The following is a 23,506-nucleotide window of genomic DNA, read 5'->3' on the forward strand; positions in this document are numbered from 1 at the left end:
TCAAATATTAAATCGAAATTTACATACTCTAGGTATTTATGTATGGCATGACTTTTCTCTTACAAAGGTCGATTTTTTTCACATACCAATCGTTTTTCTCAGCTAAACATTTTATTTCAGTAATTGTAATATTACAAAATTGGGCTTTTTCCAAAGTACTTCACATGAACAAAATGTCAATATTCAGAATATCCGTTTTACAGTATTTACTAAGAACTTTAAGGCACCATGGGGCTCTGGGTTGTGTTTATTTTTTCTCTTTCCCCACTGTTTGGGAAGTGCTACTATACTGTATGTAAGCTGTAGGCTATAGGCTTAACAGTATCGATGTGTGTCCTTCAATCTGCTCTAAGCATAGGTATTTTACTCGTTTATTTCCCAGTTATTGGTTGACATGACAAATTATACATACAGTATACTGCATTTTACAAAACTTTCAGCATTTATTTTCTGTATTTAAATGACCTTTGATGTACAGGTTAACAAGCCAATCATTGTTGACAACATGCAATGCAAAACAAGTCCTGACACAAAGATAAAGTTGCACCACCTCCTCATGTAGGATTAGCACGTTTTGCCTGTTCTGTCAAATTCAGCCAGAGGCAAAAGGCTCTATACAAATTACTGTACAAATCCCCTATATAGATCTTACACAGCAATAACCACCCTGATTTTGATCTACCTGTTTGTTTTTGTGCCTGCCTTCTGGCGACAGATTCTCATATTAACCCTAAAAGCAACAGCAGGACCGCAGGTATGACTGATGTGCTGCTGGAGTGACGAGAATCAGTGTCAAAGAGTTATGACGCACCTGTCAGAGCACTTCCAACATGTCAACATCACAGCTATTCATAAACTCATCACATGCACCTGTAGGGGAGGGTGAGCTATGGGTAAGTTCCACTCTGAGGTCTGACTCCAAAGCTTACGTAAGTTTGAACCCACAGAAAGTAAACAGTGAAATCTAAGTCATGCTTTCTGTAAACGTTCAACTTGAACGTCAAGACTGTTCCTGGATAGCCTTGGCATCTACTGATAAGCAGTTCAGACAGTGTTTACCTCAGATCGATGCAAGGGGGTTATATCAGCCTCTATTTAAATTCAAAATGAATTAAAATGCGAAAAAGCTCATAATCACAGGAAATTTTCCTCTTGCTCAATAGTGATTTAATTGTACATCAAATAAAGTAAATAACCAACAAAAACGCTGACAACAGCTGACAATAAAATGTAATAAATAATAATGATGCTGACAAATGATAAAGTAATACAACATCTTTTACATTGTGTGTTAATGTGGCTTTGCAGCTGTCTATTCAGCAATCACTACATGTCACTTTCAAGATGTTATTCAATTTTGATTATTTCTTTAGTTTTAAATGTTAAAAATGTTTAAGATTGGGACATAAATGTATATTGTAGATGTAAACAAATATGGATTCAGTAGTTAGCATGTGATCCTACAATGCAATACTCCATTTGTTTCAAAATAAAATAAAATAAAGTAATAAATAAATGAAAGAAAACAACTACTTCTCACATCCATTGTAATTTGTTGTTAGTCTCCGCCTCTAGCATCCTGAATGTTCCCTGGATGTTCCATGATGACAGATCTGTAGAAGTCATATTTGAAGGTTGTAGTGCACAGACTGTACGGTGCCGTTTCACTCATAGCAAATGTCTGCAGCTAAACATGGTCCACACTGAAAGAAAAACAAAACAGATGGATATTTGATCTCTACACAGAAGAGGAAACAAGCTGTTAACTGTCTCCTCTATCAGAAGATACTTTTTCTATTTACAGTTAAATCATTTAAATTTCATTTAAATTTTTTCCTCAATAATGCATAGTAGTACTAATGATCTCAGAGTGCATTATAGTCCAAAATGAAACCTAATAACCTGAACTTACATTTAAAATAATCTTTATAAATTGCCCATGCATAATATCATTTGCATCCTTTCCATTTCAGACAGTGTTGCATTATTTTTCATCATTTGGGCTTTCTGGTATGGGTGTGATTCTACCCAGTTGTTCACCTGCCCAGGATGATGCCCTCTTTTCAGGGCATAGTGGTAGAGACTTTAGGAAAGCCTGGTTACCAGTTTATTGGCTTTGTTGATGTGGGTGGCTGTAACACAGGGGTAAATTCTTTAAATGTTTCCCCTTCACAGAAAATAGCACAGACACTTTCCAGAATGAAAATTATTACTGCAGAAATATCTCACAATCTGTTTCGTGTCTCTGTTGTGACATTATTTACTCCCTCTTAGCAAGTTCTACCACATGAGCATAAACAGAGTCCTTATTATGGAAACCTTATAATAGAAATAGATATGACATTGAAGACCCACATTAATAGTGTGATATGTCAAAGTGGAGAAACACTGACAGCCTTACGTCCATTTACTCATCTTCTAATGGCCAATGGCTACTTCCAGCATGACAAACATGAAAGTTATATACAGTGTATTAGTAAAACACTTTGTTAATGTTTTTATCCCCTTTGTTACTTAGAACATGGCAAGCATCCAGAAATCAACATATCTGTAAATAAATCTATTAACTGATTGCAAGCCTTGTTTCCTGGTGGTATGTGGCTCCAGTTATGAACCTTTAGTACCCAACACAGAGCCTCAGGATCCATGTCATGTACATGTCACAAAACTCATGCCCCGTGTGAGGCTCGAACTCACGACCTTCAGATTATGAGACTGATGCGCTGCCTACTGCGCCAACGAGGCCTACAATGCTACATGAACAGATGGGAAAAATCGTAACATCTATTGAATTTAAAACACAAAAGTTTATGTAACATGATTGAAGAACGTTTGGTAAGGATGTTTTTGAAGGCATCTGACACCAGCCAAACAGTTGAGGCAGAATGTAGAGGTCCTTTTAGTCGGCGTGGCGTCGACAGCTGTAAAACTATTTGGAAGTAAGCATTGGTGGTTCAGTGGTAGAATTCTCGCCTGCCACGCGGGGGCGAGAGGCCCGGGTTCGATTCCCGGCCAATGCAGCTACCCTTTAAGTTTCTGTATAATTGAACATTTTATGCCTTGTCAAGTAAGCATTGTATGATTTTAACATAGTCTACCAAACAGCAACACAATCACAACTAGAAAATTCCAGGGAAATTTTGAGTGCCACGGGGGCTACTGCCGGGATGAGTACATGATTTATTTCCAGTGTTCAAAAGTCACCCTGATCATATTCTGGTTTTGAGAAATGTCTTGATATAAAAGACTCTGATATAAAACATTGTCACATCCCTCCATCATGTATTATGTGGGAAATATCTCATATTCTGTGTTGGTTTTTTTAATAAAACAATAGGCAACATGTCTTCAAACTGGCATTTAAAGGGTTAAAATCCTGAAAACTAATAAACATTTGATAGGTTTGAGCAGAACTGAAGTGGTTTAAGAGATTTATGCAAAAAAAGCAGAAAGAAATATTGATATATGATGATTTTTTAGCTTTTTCTTTGTGTGTCCTTTTTTGGACGCGAGGAACCCCAGAGGGTATAAAATGTGTTACCACATAGACCTGTGTATAATAGACCTGTAACAGTAACTGACATTAGATTTTAAAAATATGTCAAAAAAGACACTTTCTTGCAGAAATCCATACCTTCAGCTGTAACACAGCCAAAATGATCAGCAAATCAAAAAAGAAAAGTGAAGAAAATGTCCAAAGAAGGACAGAGGGACCCCTGAGGGTTAATAAATCCCATGAACCGCTATTTAAATTACCACTATTAAGTTTTTTTCTGTGCTAAATTTAACATTACTGGGGAGGAGAGCAACGCGACTAGAAGTGACAGCGAGAGAGGGCTAGTAGCTTCTCCTCTCCTCTGTCTCAGCGGAGACCGTCACAACTTCATTCACTCTTTTAACAAAACAAAAAAAAAAGCAACGAAGGTTGCTAGGCGCACGCACGCACGCACGCACACAGGTCAGGAGCTGCCATTGCCATGGCAATGTGAAAATCTGCCCAGAATTTGGCTTCTACATGGCTTCAAAACAACTGCAAATTATGAGAAAACGGTTACTTCTTTTCAAAAACTGAAAAGACCGTGCCAGACACTGAAGCCAGAAGTTTCTACAGTCTCTATTTTATTCAGATATTCCTTAAAATGAGTGAGTAAGCTCAGTGCGAAGACAGAGAGAGATTCTTTTGAAAAAAAAAGACGATTACATTAGGTGTCAATGAGAGTGAGACAGGTATTGCTGCCGGACTCGGAACCCCCGTTTAAATTTTGTGCAGACCCTGCCTGTCAAAGTTACATTTTATGAATCCCAACAACTATGTCTACATTTTCAGAAAGAATTATTTGTCTCCTTTTTACGGTTTGGCCGTGAGCTCGAGTTAAAAATAAAAATAAAGGTTATTTTTTACTGCTTCACGCACTCTAGCCAACTGACGCTTTCACTCTAACTTTGAAGAAAAAGTGATTTGCACTCCTCCTTTGAGTGCTCATAGTTTGAAAAGTTTACATGTTATGTAAAAACAGTTCCTATCTTTTTGAGAGAGCAGAAGTTTTCCTCGGTTTTATAGTTTGAATCACATTTCTACGTGCAGGTATGAGAGAGCTGGGTGACTCAGCAAAAAGGTGCAATTTTGTAGAAAAAAGGTGGGTTTCTAAAGAAAATTCCAATGCATTTCTAATGCATTATTTATTCCCAGTTTTTTGGGAATAACTTTGGGAAAAATTGGAATTTTAACACCAAAAGTCATAGCACCCCTTGCGGGATCAAGACGCACGTTTTGATGTATATATTACCGGGGTTTTCTCAAAGCTGCGGGACGAGTTACGCGCCGAAATTTGGCGGAAGAATAATAAACCCGAAACAGAAGATTAATAGATGCCTCGGGGCTCCGCCCCGAGGCACTCCTCTCAGCTATTCTAGCTGTAGAGGAGTGCCTCGGAGCTGAGCACCCGTGGCACTAATTACATTCTCCTTTGAATTGCTTCGCGACTGTTGGGGCGCACCAGGCCCTACTCTAGAAACTAACAGTGAAGACATACATACACTCAGTGTATATATGTATATATTTTGCTATCAAAAAGTACAATAATCCCAAATCCCAATGTGCAGCCATGGCCCCATTGTTTAAACCAGGGGACAACTGATGGCACTCCGTAACACAGCGATGCTAGCCGGAGAGAGACCTGACGAATACAACTTCCTTTCAACTCAAATGATTCTTGTAGTTTCCTTGAGACTACTTTGATTGTATTAAGTACTAGATGTCCACAAACTTTCTCTACCTTAATGAGGGTAGTACAACTGCTCTGGATACACAGTGCAGTGAAAATGACTAAACATAATTCCAAAGAAAACTGTACATACAAGAAGACACATCCCCCATGTGAAGCTCAAGCTCTCCACCTTCAGATTATGAGACTGAGGTGCTGCCTGCTGTGCCAACAAGGCCCAAACAAAGTGAAAATGAATGGATTACATGGAATTGTATGTAGTAGGAAGAAGTTTTGACACATCATTCTCAGTGAGAGGGGTGAATGACTGAGGAGACTGGGATGAACATGTGGTAAGACATATACTGATTTCATAATTTTTCCTCACCTTTCCAACTGCTCCATCGACACAATGTCTAAATGACTTCATGAAGCTCCACACAATCCTGTATGTTACAAAACCATTGCCCCGTGTGAGGCTCGAACTCACGACCTTCAGATTATGAGACTGACGCGCTGCCTACTGCGCCAACGAGGCCTACAACTCAGAGCAAATAAATGGTTAAAATCGATGACATCCATTGATGTAACATGAACACAAAAGTTGTCCTTCACACAAAAACATGAATCAAGCACCTGAAAATATGCTGGTAGCATGTGTAGTACTGGAGCACTGCTGTGCTCTAACGGTTTTTCTACTGTATTGACTAGAGAACTTTGGCCTTAGGCGGCTCACAGAACCCTTCAACTGTTTAGCTAAACAGCCGTAAACCATTCATTCTTTAGTATATTCTTAAAATAAACATAAGAATTCTATTTTTCTTTAATTGTAGGTCTGGATGCAGAAGAAAGCTGTGTTCTTCCAGGTGGAAAATCTGTGTTGTGTTCTCAAGTATGAGGCCAGTGGAGTGGGTGTTGCAGCCGCCATATCAGAAGATGACCACGTGGTTGGTTTTGGAGCCTCGGCCAAGAGCACCTGGAAGGAGATATGGGATAGCAGGGCTGATGGCTATGCAGACATCATCATCAGAAAGATGCGTCCCAGGGACACGTATGTACAAGCTGCATTGGTACCTGTGGTTTCCAAAACTGCTGAGCATTCGTCAAGGGCCCTAGCTAATCCCAATTTATTTTATTCATATTTTTATTCACATTTTTTGACATGAAATGTAAGGTTAGGTGTCTACTGAAGAGTCATTTGACCCAGGTGTGAATGCAGATTGAATCCTTTTCCACTACCATCAAAAGCCCAATGTTTGTGAGTATTTGCTGGGTTTTTGACCAGTGGTAAAGGGGCTAAGGAGTCAAATATTAAAAAAAAATAAATAAATAAATAAATAAATAAATAAAAAAATAAATAAAAATCCTCCCCCCCACACTTTGCTGTCATCAGACTGGGAAGCTTTTATCTTTCGACCATCCCTGTACCTTTCTAAAATCAGACATTCACACCCGGTATTCATCATGAACTGCCTACTGTGCCAACGACACCCAAATGCAGTAGGAATACATGAGCAGTTTCTCTCCATAATACAGAGCAGCCGTACTGCTTCCAAATGTAGTATGTCAGGGAAAAGCCAATATACTGTTGAACAAAAGCACATTTTTTTCTTCAGACGTCACCACAAGGATAAAACAACAGTGCTAAGACAACAGTGATGACAACATATTGCATTTCAAAAAAGAATGTAATTGTGTGTGTTGCGGCTTGTGGTATTAGTATGTTAAAATCATTATATTCTTATCTACCAAGTCATAAACAGGATAGGTTTTGCTACTGCAGATGTACAATAATCCATAAAAGCACTGTTGCATTGGCCGGGAATCGAACCCGGGCCTCCCGCGTGGCAGGCGAGAATTCTACCACTGAACCACCAATGCTCACGTGACAATTTTTTTTCACGCATAGAAACAATGCATAGACACTTTTCCAAATTCTTATATTTCCTTACATAATAACAGCGTTTGATGGCTTGTCCCTGCCTCCTTCTTACCACTGTACATCTGGCCATTGGCTGATTGAAGAAAGTTTGGTAAGGAGGTTTTGGAAGGCATCTGACACCAGCCAAACAGTTGACGCAGAATGTAGAGGTCCCTTTACTGTGTCACATTTCGACAGCGGTGAAAAACATCTTTATGTAAGCATTGGTGGTTCAGTGGTAGAATTCTCGCCTGCCACGCGGGAGGCCCGGGTTCGATTCCCGGCCAATGCAACTACCTTTTAAGTTTCTGTATAATTGAACGTTTTATGCCTTGTCAAGTAAGGATTGTATGATTTTAACATAGTTTACCAAACAGCAACACAATCACAATTACATTCTCCTTTACATTGCTTCGGGGCTGTTGGGGCGCACCGGGCCCTGCTCTAGAAACTAACAGTGAAGACATACAATCACCCAGTGTATATAAGTATATATTTTGCTATCAAAAAGTACAATAATCCCAAATCCCGGCGTGCAGCCATGGCCCCATTGTTTAAACCGGGGGACAACTGATGGTACTCCGTAACGTTAGCCGGAGAGAGACCTGACAAATACACCTTCCTTTCAACTCAAATGATTCTTGTAGTTTCCTTGAGACTACTTTGGTTGTATTAAGTATTAGATGTCCACTAACTTTCTCTACCTTAATGAGGGTAGTACAGATGACTACATATTTCCAACTGCTCTGGCTACACAGTGCTGTGAAAATGACTAAACATTATTCCAAAGAAAACTGTACATACAAGAAGACACATCCCCCATGTGAAGCTCAAGCTCTCCACCTTCAGATTATCAGACTGAGGTGCTGCCTGCTGTGCCAACAAGGCCCAAACAAAGTGAAAATGCATGGATTACATGGAATCATATGTAGTAGGAAGAAGTTTTGACACATCGTTCTCAGTGAGAGGGGTGAATGACTGAGGGGACTGGGATGGACATATGCAGCTTTCATCGTTTTTCCTTACCTTTCCAACTGCTCCGTCGACACAATGCACAGTCTAAATGACTCCACGAATTTCCACACAAACCTGTATGTTACAAAACCCTTGCCCCGTGTGAAGCTTGAATTCATGACCTTCAGATTATGGGACTGACGCGCTGCCTACGGCGCCAACGAGACAAGAAAGGGGTGCTCTTCCCAGTGAAAATCTGTGTTGTGTTCTCAAGTATGTTCTCAAGTATGACACCATTTGACCCAGGTGTGAATGCTGATTGAATCCTTTTCCACTGCCATCAAAAGCCAGATCTTCGTGAGTATTCGCTGGGTTTTTGACCAGTGGAAAACGGGCTTAAGGGTCAAATATACAAAAAAAAAAAAACCCTACCCCGACACTTTGCTGTCATCAGACTGGGAAGCTTTTTTCTTTCGACCATCCCTGTACCTTTCTAAAATCAGACATTCACACCCGGTACTCATTGTGAACGGCCTACTGTGCCAACGAGGCCCAAATGCAGTAGGAATACATGAGCAGTTTCTCTCCATAATACAGAGCAGCCGTACTGCTTCCAAATGTAGTATGTCAGGGAAAAGCCAATATACTGTTGAACAAAAGCACATTTTTTTCTTCAGACGTCACCACAAGGATAAAACAACAGTGCTAAGACAACAGTGATGACAACATATTGCATTTCAAAAAAGAATGTAATTGTGTGTGTTGCGGCTTGTGGTATTAGTATGTTAAAATCATTATATTCTTATCTACCAAGTCATAAACAGGATAGGTTTTGCTACTGCAGATGTACAATAATCCATAAAAGCACTGTTGCATTGGCCGGGAATCGAACCCGGGCCTCCCGCGTGGCAGGCGAGAATTCTACCACTGAACCACCAATGCTCACGTGACAATTTTTTTTCACGCATAGAAACAATGCATAGACACTTTTCCAAATTCTTATATTTCCTTACATAATAACAGCGTTTGATGGCTTGTCCCTGCCTCCTTCTTACCACTGTACATCTGGCCATTGGCTGATTGAAGAAAGTTTGGTAAGGAGGTTTTGGAAGGCATCTGACACCAGCCAAACAGTTGACGCAGAATGTAGAGGTCCCTTTACTGTGCCACGTTTCGACAGCGGTGAAAAACATCTGTATGTAAGCATTGGTGGTTCAGTGGTAGAATTCTCGCCTGCCACGCGGGAGGCCCGGGTTCGATTCCCGGCCAATGCAACTACCTTTTAAGTTTCTGTATAATTGAACGTTTTATGCCTTGTCAAGTAAGGATTGTATGATTTTAACATAGTTTACCAAACAGCAACACAATCACAATTACATTCTCCTTTACATTGCTTCGGGGCTGTTGGGGGGCATCGGGCCCTGCTCTAGAAACTAACAGTGAAGACATACAATCACCCAGTGTATATAAGTATATATTTTGCTATCAAAAAGTACAATAATCCCAAATCCCGGCGTGCAGCCATGGCCCCATTGTTTAAACCGGGGGACAACTGATGGCACTCCGTAACGCAGCGATGTTAGCCGGAGAGAGACCTGACAAATACACCTTCCTTTCAACTCAAATGATTCTAGTAGTTTCCTTGAGACTACTTTGGTTGTATTAAGTATTAGATGTCCACTAACTTTCTCTACCTTAATGAGGGTAGTACAGATGACTACATATTTCCAACTGCTCTGGCTACACAGTGCTGTGAAAATGACTAAACATTATTCCAAAGAAAACTGTACATACAAGAAGACACATCCCCCATGTGAAGCTCAAGCTCTCCACCTTCAGATTATCAGACTGAGGTGCTGCCTGCTGTGCCAACAAGGCCCAAACAAAGTGAAAATGCATGGATTACATGGAATCATATGTAGTAGGAAGAAGTTTTGACACATCATTCTCAGTGAGAGGGGTGAATCACTGAGATGACTGGGATGGACATGTGGTAGGACAAATGCAGCTCTCATCGTTTTTCCTTACCTTTCCAACTGCTCCATCGACACAATGCACAGTCTAAATGACTTCATGAAATTCCACACAAACCTGTATGTTACAAAACCATTGCCCCGTGTGAGGCTCGAACTCACGACCTTCAGATTATGAGACTGACGCGCTGCCTACTGCGCCAACGAGGCCATACTGCAAGGCAAATAGATGGGAAACATCAATATCATCTGTTGATGTAAAATGAACACAAAAGTTGTCCTTCATACAAAAATATGAATCAAGCACCTGAAAAAATGCCGGCAGCATGTGTACTGTGGAAGAGGCAGCAATTTGCAATCTTCTAAGTGAGAGGGGTGAATAACTGAGGGGACTGGGATGGACATATGCAGCTTTCATCGTTTTTCCTTACCTTTCCAACTGCTCCATCGACACAAGGCACAGTCTAAATGACTCCACGAATTTCCAAACAAACCTGTATGTTACAAAACCCTTGCCCAAATGCAGTAGGAATACATGAGCAGTTTCTCTCCATAATACAGAGCAGCCGTACTGCTTCCAAATGTAGTATGTCAGGGAAAAGCCAATATACTGTTGATCAAAAGCACATTTTTTTCTTCAGACGTCACCACAAGGATAAGAGAACAGTGCTAAGACAACAGTGATGACAACATATTGCATTTCAAAAAAGAATGTAATTGTGTGTGTTGCGGCTTGTGGTATTAGTATGTTAAAATCATTCAAGTCTTATCCACCAAGTCATAAACAGGATGCTCACATGGCCATTTTTTTTCACGAGTAGAAACAATGCATGGACACTTTTCTAAATTCTTATATTTAGCAGCCAGTGAAGTGAGGCTAAAATGGGGGAAATGTGGTCATATTTGTGTGTGCCAGTTAAAAGACGTGCAGCAGCATTTTGTACCATCTGGAGACGGTTGATGGAGGACCCACTAACCCCCACATAAAGTGCATTGCAATAATCCATCCGTGTGGTGACAAAGGCGTGGATTACTGTCTCAAAGTGCTGCTTTGAAAGAATTGGCTTTATTTTGGCCAGCTGCCTCAACTGGTAAAAACTTAACCTCAAAACTATCTTGATCTGATTGTCAAGTCTGAGGTCAGAGTCCAACTTAACTCCCAAGTTAGTGACGCTGGATTTTAGGTGTTGAGCCAAGGAACCTAGATCTAGACAGAGGGTCTCGGAGCTGCCACCAAAAACAATCACTTCTGTCTTCTTTTCGTTAGCAGGTACAAAGAAAAGAGAAGAGGGCCTAGGACTGAGCCCTGCGGGACACCACATGACAGAGGAGCAGAGGAGGATACAGAGTCACCAAGACCCACACAGAAAGTTCGGTCTGCCAAGTACGACCTGAACCACTCCAGTGCTATGCCACTAATGCCCACCCACTGCACCAAACGTGAAATTAAAATGTCATGGTCTACAGTGTCAAATGCAGCAGTTAGGTCTAAAAGTACAAAAACAGCACATTCACCGGAATCACAAGTTAAAAGAATATCATTAAAAACTCTTAAAAGTGCCGATTCTGTGCTGTGCAGTGATTTAAAACCAGATTGGAAGACCTCAAGAATATCGTGCTCCTCCAGAAATGACATTAATTGATTGTAGACTGTCTTTTCGAGGAGTTTTGAAAGGAAGGGCAGTTTAGAAATAGGCCTATAATTTGCCAAAACTGCAGAATCTAGACCTGTTTTTTTAATTAAAGGTTGCACTACTGCATGTTTAAAGTTTTTAGGGACTACACCTGAGGACAAACTGCTGTTAATAACTGCAAGCACAGATGGACCCACAGTGGGAAAAACCTCTTTAAATAGTCGAGAGGGGACAGCATCATTAGGAGAGCCTGAGGGCTTTAAATGACCAGCAGTGTCCTGTAAATCTGACAGAGTCACAGACTCAAACCTATCAAGGACAGCTGAGCAGGGGACAGAGACTGAAGGGTCATATGCAAAACTGTGTCTGTGGAGCATTAAGAACGGAGTCGATAGTCTTAAACAGAATACGAGGCTTATGACAGTTTGACAAAATAATATCAGAGAAATGTTTAGTTTTAGCATCTTTCACAGTTGTCTGATAGTTACGCAAGCACTCCCGTAACATTTGAAAAGACACTTGCAGTTTGTCTCTCTTCCACTTGCGCTCAGCTCTACGTCACTGGCGTCTGACAGCACGAGTAGTGTCATTTAGCCACGGTTCACATTTAGTTTTAGGCAGCCTAATTTTTAATGGAGCCACAGTGTCTAAAACAATTTGGCAGGAGGAGTGAAACCATGAACTAAGCTCGTCCGTGTCGTTATACATTGATTCAGGAACGACACAGCTCTGATTAAAAACGGCAGAGAACTGACCAGCAGTGGAAGGGTTAATGACGCGACAGCACCGGGCAGCAGCAGCGTGAGGTTTAACTGTGTTACCGGCAACAACAACATCAAACAGTACAGGCATATGGTCCGAAAACAATGCGTCACAGATCTCCAAGTTAAAAACAGGCAAACCATATGATAAAACGAGATCGAGTGTGTGTCCACGTTCTTGTGTGGGACCAGAAACAGACTGTACTAGATTAAAAGAGTCAATGAGGTTAAGAAATTCCTTCACCATAGGCTTATCAGGACAACACACATGAACATTAAAATCCCCAACAATAAGGACACGGTCATACTTGGGCATAATTTCAGCCAAGAAATCAGAAAAGTCACTTATGAAGTCCTTATTGTATTTGGGAGGTCTGTAGACCACTGCACACAACACTGTGTGAGGGCGTAGTAAGAAGAAGTTTTGCCACATCATTCTCAGTGAGAGGGGTGAAGCACTGATGAGACTGGGATGGACACGTGGTAGGACATGTGGTAGGACATATGCAGCTCTCATCGTTTTTCCTTACCTTTCCAACTGCTCCATCGACACAATGCACAGTCTAAATGACTTCATGAAACTCCACACAAACCTGTATGTTACAAAACCCTTGCCCCGTGTGAGGCTTGAATTCATGACCTTCAGATTATGAGACTGACACACTGCCTACTGCGCAAAAGAGACAAGAAAGGGGTGCTCTTCCCAGTGAAAATCTGTGTTGCGTTCTCGACTATGAGGCCAGTGGAGCGGGTGTTGCAGCCACCATATCAGAAGATGACCACCAGGTTGGTTTTGGAGCCTGGGCAAAGAGCACCTGGAAGGAGATATGGGATAGCAGGGCTGATGGCTACGCAGACTTCATCATCAGAAAGATGCGTCCCAGGGATACGTATGTACAAACTGCAGCAGTACCTGTGGAAGAGGCAGCAATCTGCCACTGTTTCCAAAACGCGGGAGCATTCCTGAAGGGCCCTAGCTAATCCCAATTTATTTTATTCATATTTTTTGACATGAAATGTAAGGTAAGGTGTTTACTGCAGAGTCATTTGACCCAGGTGTGAATGCTGATTGAATCCTTTTCCACTGCCATCAAAAGCCCGATCTTCGTGAGTATTCGCTGGGTTTTTGACCAGTGGAAAACGGGCTTAAGGGTCAAATATACAAAAAAAAAAAAAAAAAACCCTACCTCGACACTTTGCTGTCATCAGACTGGGAAGCTTTTTTTCTTTCGACCATCCCTGTACCTTTCTAAAATCAGACATTCACACCCGGTACTCATCGTGAACTGCCTACTGTGCCAACGACACCCAAATGCAGTGGGAATACATGAGCAGTTTCTCTCCATAATACAGAGCAGCCGTACTGCTTCCAAATGTAGTATGTCAGGAAAAAGCCAATATACTGTTGATCAAAAGCACATTTTTTTTCTTCAGACGTCACCACAAGGATAAGACAACAGTGCTAAGACAACAGTAATGACAACATATTGCATTTCAAAAAAGAATGCAATTGTGTGTGTTGCGGCTTGTGGTATTAGCATATTAAAATCATTCAACTCTTATCTACCAAGTCATAAACTGGATACGTTTTGCTACTGCAGATGTACAATAATCTATAAAAGCTCTGTTGCATTGGCCGGGAATCGAACCCGGGCCTCCCGCGTGGCAGGCGAGAATTCTACCACTGAACCACCAATGCTCACATGACCATTTTTTTTCACGAGTAGAAACACTGGATAGACACTTTTCTACATTCTTATATTTCCTTACATAATAACAGCGTTTGATGGCTTGTCCCTGCCTCCTCCTTACCACTGCACATCTGGCCATTGGCTGATTGAAGAAAGTTTGGTACGGAGGTTTTGAAAGGCATCTGACACCAGCCAAACAGTTGACGCAGAATGCAGAGGTCCCTTTACTGGGCCTCGTGTCCGCGGCGGTGAATAACACCTGTATGTAAGCATTGGTGGTTCAGTGGTAGAATTCTCGCCTGCCACGCGGGAGGCCCGGGTTCGATTCCCGGCCAATGCAACTACCTTTTAAATTTCTGTATAATTGAACGTTTTATTAACAAAGTGAAAATGCAAGGATTACATGGAATCATATGTAGTAGGAAGAAGTTTTGACACATCATTCTCAGTGAGAGGGGTGAATGATGTGTCATACCTCCTTAGATATACTTTGACAGTCTATGAAAATGTTTGTTGTATGTGGACTGCTACAGGTGTTCAATGTCAGTACTAGTCAGATATTTTAATAGATACTGACAAAGTAAATAATTTTGATTTTTATTATTTTTTCTCCATGTTTTGAGCAGATGCTCATCATAACATCTTCCTTTATGTAGTACATTTATTTTGTGCATTACAATAAAAGCTCTAAATCGGCATAAACATGTCTGATAGCAACATTAATCTTTAGTCAAAGACTAAACTGTGCAGTTTTCTACACTACACTGTTGTCAAGCTCCACAGTATATGCAATAAGTTACATGTTAGAAATGACCTGTTATATGCGCTTGATATGTAGCCAAGCTTACTTCTTACCCACCTTAGGTCCACTGTCTCTCAGTTTTTGAATTTCATAAGCTTTATATTTTAGTGACTGTTACCATTTTACATTTTACATACACATTTACATTTCCTGACGCCACAGGCCCCAGTACGTGGGTTTTAGACTGCCCCATGATAGAACCGGGACACATAGCTGGATATGACCTCCTCCTTCTCAGGCCGCTCCAACTGTGCAGTGAGGTCCTCTGGGATTGGGATGGCCAAAGCAGCTTCTGTGTATGGTCCCAGGTCAAAAAAGACTTTTTCAAATATGAGGTCCACCACATTCCCTGTTTGATAAAACACAAAAGATTTTCTTTACATTTTTCACTTTTTTGTTGTTTTTTTTACAAAATAATGACTGAAAGTCTGTTTCTAACTACCTCCTGACATTTTCTTTACTGTATTTTCTTGTTGGTGGAACTGTCATAACATTATACGTGCAATACTTAATACATATGTAAAAACATTTTTTGGTTGAAAAATAAAATAATATAACACTTATAGAATGTCGGCTAAGTCTTAACTGGTTTAGCTCTGCATTCTCCCTTCATGGCCTTTGGAAATTGGACCTTGAACAGTGGTTCGCCTTCTTTTGTTTGGGCTTGTGGTCGGTCAGCATTTTCATTGTTGGACATGGCAGCCAGGTGGAGTCTGGAGGTACAGTAAAGAGAAAATAAAAGATGTTAATGTTGACAGAAACCTTAGCCTACACACGCTCACAAGTTCTAAGTAACCACAGCTTCATTTACCTGCACAGTATTCCAAGACTGATAAATGACTGTTAGGTTTATCAAAAGTAGATGCACTTCAAATGGCTACAGACCTGTACTTCTGATGTGAGGCTGAAGAGTCCTCAAGGATAAATGTGTGCCTACAGTACGCGTCTCCAGTGGGTCAGTCTGGCATGCAACATCCCTTGTTGCAGGAAGCTGTATAGATACACTTGATGTGCTGGCCTAAACAGAGGTTTCACCAACATCTCCTCAAATGTGTAGTTATGGCAACAGCTGCAAGCAGTGCAAAAATGATAACAACAAATGCACTCAATTATGTGTAAATTGGGTTGTCAATTGCTTGTAAATGCTGCAAATAGCTCACTATATGTGCAAAACGCAAGTAATGTGTATTACAGACTATCCCCTTTCACATATTCCCTGTAACTGGTGCACTTATCTAGATATTCCCCGCAGGCACTGTATCTGTAAACATTAACAACACTATAAACGTTAAAACAGACATCATAAGGCATGACTCTCAATATTAACTTTCACAGCACTAACAAACAAGCCCAGAGACCTATGCTAATCGCTGTGAAGCCTGTTTAGTCTGAATTTTACCGGCTTTACTTTGCCGCGAGCTAAAACGCCTTTCAAGTGTGATAAAGTTAGCAGGGTGGCTCTAATCAACGTCACATAGCGATACCAAGTGGAAGAATTGCATACAATCTGTACCTGGCTATACCCGGCTGTGTGGACGAGGCAAAACGTTAGCCACATTAACTGCCATGCTAACAACACACGCAACAGTGCGTACATACAGTAAAGCAACATAAAAACTTACAGCTCCCAAGTTTGAAGTTGGGTCTCGGACAGTCGGTGCTGATCCATGCTTTATCTTCAGAATGTAGCAAATCCCGCATTGTACTGGCCCTCGTTGAGAAAGCAGTCCAATGTGAAATGGAAAAAACCATGGAAAAGTGCATTTTGCATAATATGTCCCCTTTAAGGGTCAAATATACAAAAAAAAAAAAACCCTACCCTGACATCAGACTGGGAAGGTTTTTCGTTCGACCATCCCTGTACCTTTCTAAAATCAGACATTCGCACCCAGTCCTCATTTTGAACGGCCTACTGTGCCAACGAGGCCCAAATGCAGTGGGAATACATGAGCAGTTTCTCTCCATAATACAGAGCAGCCGTACTGCTTCCAAATGTATTATGTCAGGGAAAAGCCAGTATACTGGTGATCAAAAGCACATTTTTTTCTTCAGACGTCACCACAAGGATAAGACAACAGTGCTAAGACAACAGTGATGACAACATATTGCATCTCAAAAAAGAACGTAATTGTGTGTGTTGCGGCTTGTGGTATTAGCATATTAAAATCATTAAATTTTGATCTACGAAGTCATAAAGAGGATAGGTTTTGCTACTGCAGATGTACAATAATCCATAAAAGCTCTGTTGCATTGGCCGGGAATCGAACCCAGGCCTCCCGCGTGGCAGGCGAGAATTCTACCAAAGACACTTTTCTACATTCTTATATATTTCCTTACATAATAAGAGAGTTTGATGCCTTGTCCCTGCCTCCTTCTTACCACTGTACATCTGGCCATTGGCTGATTGAAGAAAGTTTGGTAAGGAGGTTTTGGAAGGCATCTGACACCAGCCAAACAGTTGACGCAGAATGTAGAGGTCCCTTTACTGTGCCACGTTTTTCGTGGCAGTGAAAAACTCGTCTGTATGTAAGCATTGGTGGTTCAGTGGTAGAATTCTCGCCTGCCACGCGGGAGGCCCGGGTTCGATTCCCGGCCAATGCAACTACCTTTTAAGTTTCTGTATAATTGAGCGTTTTATGCCTTGTCAAGTAAGGATTGTATGATTTTAACATAGTCTACCAAACAGCAACACAATCACAATTACATTCTCCTTCGAATTGCTTCGGGGCTGTTGGGGCGCACCAGGCCCTGCTCTAGAAACTAACAGTGGAGACATACATACACCCAGTGTATATATGTATATATTTTGCTATCAAAAAGTACAATAATTGTATTAAGTATTAGATGTCCACTAACTTTCTCTACCTTAATGAGGGTAGTACAGATGACTACATATTTCCAACTGCTCCGGCTACATAGTGCAGTAAAAATGACTAAACATAATTCCAAAGAAAACTGTACATACAAGAAGACACATCCCCCATGTGAAGCTCAAGCTCTCCACCGTCAGATTATGAGACTGAGGTGCTGCCTGCTGTGCCAACTAGGGTTGCACGGTATACCGGTACCAGTATAGTACCGCGATACTAGAGTTTTGAAAACGGTACTATACTAGCATTTAAAAACAAACGGTACTTTTATTTCATTTTATTGAATGCAAATGAATTGGTAAATTGGAGCCTGTCTCTTTAAGCACAGCGAGGCCAGCGAGTGTGACGTAGTTGCCCGAGCGGATGTAAGCCGCCTCCCACGCGCACTCGCATGTTTAGACTGAGGAGGAGAGAGAAACGACAAGTCGCGTCTTAGACAGACGGAGCAGGTTGAAGAAAATACAGTAGATAGAGATGGCAGCTGCAGAAAAGCCCGAACTTGTGGTTAAAATGGGGCCCGAAGTTCGGTGTGGAAATATTTCAGGTTCAAACCGAACGATAAAGGCGAGCCACTGAACCCAGAAGCACCGCAGTGCAAGCGATGCTACAAAGTGTGTCTCGCAAAAGCAGGCAACACTTCAAACCTGTCGAAACATTTAAAGGACAACCATGCGGACTTGTTCCGAGACTTCAGTCAAGAACGACAGGTGATAATGTTGTTCACCTGTTCACTGCACTGTAATGTCAATGAAAGAAGTACAAAGCCCCTCCCAGCCCAGTAGTAAACCTACAGTAGCCTGCATTCAGAGAGCTAAAACATGTCCATGGTTAATAAATACATTAAAAAATATATTTTTAAAAATTAAATTACATTCTTTAAATATTTAAATAACCCATTAAGGCAATACATAATATAATGAAATATTTTTTACAAAAAGTATCGAAAAGTATCGAAATACATATTGGTATCGGTATCGAAACAGAAATTTGGTATCGTGACAACCCTAGTGCCAACAAGGCCCAAACAAAGTGAAAATGCATGGATTACACGGAATTGTGTATAGTAGGAAGAAGTTTTGACGCATCATTCTCAGTGAGAGGGGTGAATCACTGAGGACAGTGGGATGGACATGTGGTAGGACATATGCAGCTCTCATCATTTTTCCATACCTTTCCAACTGCTCTATCGACACAATGCAAAGTCTAAATGACTTCACGAAATTCCACATAAACCTGTATGTTACAAAACCATTGCCCCGTGTGAGACTAACTCATGACCTTCAGATTATGAGACTGACGCGCTGCCTACTGCGCCAACGAGGCCTACAGTGTGTAGTGAATAGATGAGGAACATCAATAATATCTGATGATGTAACATGAACACAAAAGTTGTCCTTCACACAAAAATATGAATCAAGCACCTGAAAAAATGCCGGCAGAATGTGTAGTACTGGAGCACTGCTGTGCTCTAACGGTTCTTCTACTGTATTGACTAGAGAACTTTGGCCTTAGGCGGCTCACAGAACCCTTCAACTGCCAACTACCTTGTCCATACCTCCTTCTTACCACTGCACATTTGGCCATTGACTGATGAAGAAAGTTTGGTAAGGAGGTTTTGGAAGGCACACAAGCCAAACAGTTGACGCAGAACGTGGAGGTCCCTTTAGTGGGCAGCGTCTCGCAGGTGGGGAAGAACATCTGTATGTAAGCATTGGTGGTTCAGTGGTAGAATTCTCGCCTGCCACGCGGGAGGCCCGGGTTCGATTCCCGGCCAATGCAGCTACTTTTTAAGTTTCTGTATATTTGAACATTTTATGCCTTGTCAAGTAAGGATTGTATGATTTTAACATAGTCTACCAAACAGCAACACAATCACAATTACGTTCTCCTTTGAATTGCTTCGCGGCTGTTGGGGCGCACCAGGCCCTGCTCTAGAAACTAACAGTGAAAACATACATACACCCAGTGTATATATGTATATATTTTGCTATCAAAAAGTACAATAATCCCAAATCCCATCATGTAGCCATGGCCCCATTGTTTAAACCAGGGGACAACTGATGGCACTCCGTAACGCAGCGATGTTAGCCGGAGAGAAACCTGACAAATACACCTTCCTTTCAACTCAAATGATTCTTGTAGTTTCCTTGAGACTACTTTGATTGTATTAAGTATTGGATGTCCACTAACTTTCTCTACCTTAATGAGGGGACTACATATTTCCAACTGCTCCGGCTACACAGTGCAGTAAAAATGCCGGCGCAAAATCTGGCCCAGAGTTCTCATCACAATCTTTTTGGGTAGCAAGAAGAGCATGTTGCATTGGCCATGAATCGCCTCCCTCACCACGTGGCAGGCAAGAATTCTAACACTGAACCACCAATGCCCAGATGCAAATGTACCCTACACTGCATGGAAAGGGGCCACTGAACAGGCCAGTACACTGCCTAAACATTTTGGCTGAAGGTGGGGACTTTGTCAGACCATCACCCTTTGAAAGCAAGAAGAAATTCTCTGAGCTGTCATGTACTACAACAATTAAAAAAGGGAGGGGCTGACCTGAACAAACATCTCCTCGTTAGTATAGTGGTAAGTATCCCCGCCTGTCACGCGGGAGACCGGGGTTCGATTCCCCGACGGGGAGTGCACATGTTTTTTCTTCAAAACAATGAAAGTCCTCGATACACAGTTAATATATGAAGTGACTCTCGTATTGTGAAAGCCTCCACACATTATATGAACAAACATATTTGGTCAGTTTAACACAAATGATTACAACTACTTTCCAGCACAAAAATATGCATCTTTTAACTTTAAATAGTCAGGTAAAAGGTGCTTCTGTGGTATACATCCATGAATTGAAAAATCCTGATATTGTATTGCGGTTGTGTTGTGGCTATTAAAATTACATTCTATTTATGTGTTGTGTTACCGATTCAAACATAAATACCAAAATGTGAAAAGTATGTTGCATTGGCCGGGAATCGAACCCGGGCCTCCCGCGTGGCAGGCGAGAATTCTACCACTGAACCACCAATGCTCACAAGAAAGATTAACCCCCGCATGCTTAAGTAGATGCAGTGGAAACATACATGCATAGCACAAACTCTTGGCATTTTCACAATTATGTCAAATCTGTTGAACACTGTAATGGAGCTGCAGTCGCAGCTTGGATTAGCACACTGTTCAGGGGAGTCAAGGAGGACAGGGCAAACACAGGTTTTCCAAAACCATACACACCACTAAGAAGCGGGAAATAAAAATAGAGCCAGAGTCTGATGTTATCTTATTGCAATAAAAAAAACAACCTGGAGCTACATATCGATAGAATGCTAAAAAGTTTTTTTGAGGAAAGAAAAACACATGCGCCCAACGTGGGGCTCGAACCCACGACCCTGAGATTAAGAGTCTCATGCTCTACCGACTGAGCTAGCCGGGCTTGAGGTTGCCTAAAAAAGAATGACTTTTATGTCTCCTGCTTCCAAGATAACATTGCAAAATTTTTGTTTTTAAATGTTTCCTCAGTGAAAATGACCCTTCCAACTAAAACCACAATAGCACAGTGCAATATCTGTCAAAATAATAGCTTTGTTTTATTTGCATAGAGCCTGTGTATATTCTCATTTGTCCAGGTCATAGTATCCTAAAGGTGTTTTTTTAAATCGAAAACAACTGGACTAGGTTATGCAGGTTTATTTGCATACCATGCAGCCCTAGTATAAACCATTTACTCACCACTTACTGCAGTAAAACTCAAAACACATGCCCCGTGTGAGGCTCGAACTCACGACCTTCAGATTATGAGACTGACGCGCTGCCTACTGCGCCAACGAGGCTTAAAACACCCTTTCGCATGAAGTCATCATATACACACTACAAGTATGTCTGTGTTCTTCGAATATTTCTTTAAATAACAGACATAATACGTCATCGTAGATTCCAGACTGCACAATTCACAAACACACAAATTTATATATATATTGGTCGTAATTACCTTTATTGTCCACGGGAGGGGGTGTGGGGTGGGGGTGGGGCAGACTGCTTCTTCAGGTCTGTACACATAAATCAGGGTGAGTGAGTTTCATTTGTTAACTTGAATATTTTCATACCATTGGATCTGACAACTTGCACACTGACTGTATGTAGGTGTCTGCATGTGTGTGTGTGTGTGTGTCTGCGTGCGTGCGTGTCTTGGCTCATTGTGTTTGCAGCAGCCTCTCTTGCTTTCTGTTTTAATTTTTGCTGTGGTATTGAATGTGGTATTGAGAATCATTTATTAATTGGCACTTGTACTGGCACAGTAGTGAACACAAATTTTCCTACAGTGCAGCATACAAAGATCACTTTAAAGTAAAATACAATAGTGTATACACCATTTAATCAGGCTAAATTTACATGTTTTGACACTCAGTATCAAAACACATGCCCCGTGTGAGGCTCGAACTCACGACCTTCAGATTATGAGACTGACGCGCTGCCTACTGCGCCAACGAGGCTTACATCCGTACTGCACCTAATGTCTTTATATCGGCACTACAACTATAGAGCCACCTTTTAATGATTTCTAATACTATACATAATACACTATTATATCCTCAAATTAAAACAAATATAACAAAAATAAATACAGCACAATTCACGAGCACAAACACAAAAGGCAAAAATACTATTTTGGTTTTAATTCCACGCATTTTCCCCCAGAGGGAGACAGAGTCCTGCTGCTACGACTGTTCTGACCTAAAGTTACCTTTCCTTCAACTGCCTTTACCTCGGGTCCGGCTCTAAGCATGGGCACGGAAGGCAATGCCCCAACATATCCGCTTCATCCCAAAATTGAGAAAAAAATAACTGAAAAGTACTTTACTTTCTGCTTGTCGATTTATCGAATCATAAACATACAACATTCAAATTAACCAAGTTAATTTATATCTTATTGGTTGCTCTGGCCATATAAAAACTGGATACAGCTGTGTTAATGTCAGCTAATTTCAGTTTCACACTGCATTGAAGCGGCACATTTCGGCGCTGAATTAACTTCTATTACATGTCCACAAAATTGATATAATCTGGATGCACGTTACATAGTACGTTATTCGTCCTCTTGGAAAACTGGGTCATGACATTTTTCAAGGGTACAACACCCTCTGCCTTAAGTAATAAAAACATGGCGTGACCTCAATTCATTTTAAGCTAGCTTTAAAGCTAGCTGCAAAACCCGTGACTTCGGTTATCTTACGTTAGCTTCAGATGGAAAACAGAAAAAAGTCACAAAAGCAACACTGTTAACAAACATTGTGGTATTAGAATGATAACAACTCACCTAGTGAGTGAAAACGTCGCTGCTTTCAGACATTGTTGCTGATGGTTGTTTTCCTCCAACCATGGTCCGCAAGACAAGTCGCAAAGATGTCATGAGCCGGTAAATGTCCTCTCTGTGTCCCGTTTCTTCAGCAAAAGTTGCTGATAAACTCGATACTTTGTATAACTCAACGCAAACCTAAAAAATAAACTTTTTTCGGTAAAATAAAACATAAGAATTGAGAACAATTGCCGTAATAGCTGCGTAGCGTGCAGGAGCTGACCTCTAGGCACTGAGGCGCCTTCAATTAAGTAGCAGCCAATGGCGGAAGCTCAAACATGAACCAAGATCACATGATGTTAAAAAGATACAGATCAATCCGCGAAAGTTTCAGTGA

The 23,506-nt window shown here is 41.1% G+C and overlaps 1 long non-coding RNA gene and 17 other non-coding genes across 19 annotated transcripts; 7 read left to right on the forward strand and 11 right to left on the reverse strand.

Moving 5' to 3' along the window:
• Window positions 1-242: 242 nt before the first annotated feature.
• Window positions 243-23,400, reverse strand: LOC130165379 (uncharacterized). 2 transcript variants are annotated; one of them, XR_008826786.1, is made up of 3 exons: window positions 23,131-23,400; window positions 21,805-21,862; window positions 243-1,703 (listed from the first exon to the last, which is right to left on the reverse strand). It is a non-coding gene; the product is annotated as an uncharacterized LOC130165379 (long non-coding RNA). The 2 variants fall into 2 exon arrangements; XR_008826787.1 differs by lacking the exon at window positions 243-1,703 and adding an exon at window positions 5,772-6,180.
• trnam-cau (transfer RNA methionine (anticodon CAU)) lies at window positions 2,673-2,745 on the reverse strand. The gene has a single exon. It is a non-coding gene; the product is annotated as a tRNA-Met (tRNA).
• Window positions 2,944-3,020, forward strand: trnag-gcc (transfer RNA glycine (anticodon GCC)). The gene is given in 2 exon segments: window positions 2,944-2,979; window positions 2,986-3,020. It is a non-coding gene; the product is annotated as a tRNA-Gly (tRNA).
• Window positions 5,670-5,742, reverse strand: trnam-cau (transfer RNA methionine (anticodon CAU)). The gene has a single exon. It is a non-coding gene; the product is annotated as a tRNA-Met (tRNA).
• On the reverse strand, window positions 7,015-7,085 carry trnag-gcc (transfer RNA glycine (anticodon GCC)). The gene has a single exon. It is a non-coding gene; the product is annotated as a tRNA-Gly (tRNA).
• Window positions 7,347-7,417, forward strand: trnag-gcc (transfer RNA glycine (anticodon GCC)). Its single transcript has one exon. It is a non-coding gene; the product is annotated as a tRNA-Gly (tRNA).
• trnag-gcc (transfer RNA glycine (anticodon GCC)) lies at window positions 8,951-9,021 on the reverse strand. Its single transcript has one exon. It is a non-coding gene; the product is annotated as a tRNA-Gly (tRNA).
• Window positions 9,283-9,353, forward strand: trnag-gcc (transfer RNA glycine (anticodon GCC)). The gene has a single exon. It is a non-coding gene; the product is annotated as a tRNA-Gly (tRNA).
• trnam-cau (transfer RNA methionine (anticodon CAU)) lies at window positions 10,190-10,262 on the reverse strand. The gene has a single exon. It is a non-coding gene; the product is annotated as a tRNA-Met (tRNA).
• Window positions 14,076-14,146, reverse strand: trnag-gcc (transfer RNA glycine (anticodon GCC)). Its single transcript has one exon. It is a non-coding gene; the product is annotated as a tRNA-Gly (tRNA).
• Window positions 14,408-14,478, forward strand: trnag-gcc (transfer RNA glycine (anticodon GCC)). The gene has a single exon. It is a non-coding gene; the product is annotated as a tRNA-Gly (tRNA).
• On the forward strand, window positions 17,471-17,541 carry trnag-gcc (transfer RNA glycine (anticodon GCC)). The gene has a single exon. It is a non-coding gene; the product is annotated as a tRNA-Gly (tRNA).
• On the forward strand, window positions 19,519-19,589 carry trnag-gcc (transfer RNA glycine (anticodon GCC)). The gene has a single exon. It is a non-coding gene; the product is annotated as a tRNA-Gly (tRNA).
• Window positions 20,383-20,454, forward strand: trnad-guc (transfer RNA aspartic acid (anticodon GUC)). Its single transcript has one exon. It is a non-coding gene; the product is annotated as a tRNA-Asp (tRNA).
• Window positions 20,780-20,850, reverse strand: trnag-gcc (transfer RNA glycine (anticodon GCC)). The gene has a single exon. It is a non-coding gene; the product is annotated as a tRNA-Gly (tRNA).
• Window positions 21,177-21,249, reverse strand: trnak-cuu (transfer RNA lysine (anticodon CUU)). The gene has a single exon. It is a non-coding gene; the product is annotated as a tRNA-Lys (tRNA).
• On the reverse strand, window positions 21,574-21,646 carry trnam-cau (transfer RNA methionine (anticodon CAU)). Its single transcript has one exon. It is a non-coding gene; the product is annotated as a tRNA-Met (tRNA).
• On the reverse strand, window positions 22,234-22,306 carry trnam-cau (transfer RNA methionine (anticodon CAU)). The gene has a single exon. It is a non-coding gene; the product is annotated as a tRNA-Met (tRNA).
• Window positions 23,401-23,506: the final 106 nt, after the last annotated feature.

Source organism: Seriola aureovittata, chromosome 24, assembly GCF_021018895.1.
Source record: "Seriola aureovittata isolate HTS-2021-v1 ecotype China chromosome 24, ASM2101889v1, whole genome shotgun sequence".
NCBI lineage: Eukaryota > Metazoa > Chordata > Actinopteri > Carangiformes > Carangidae > Seriola > Seriola aureovittata.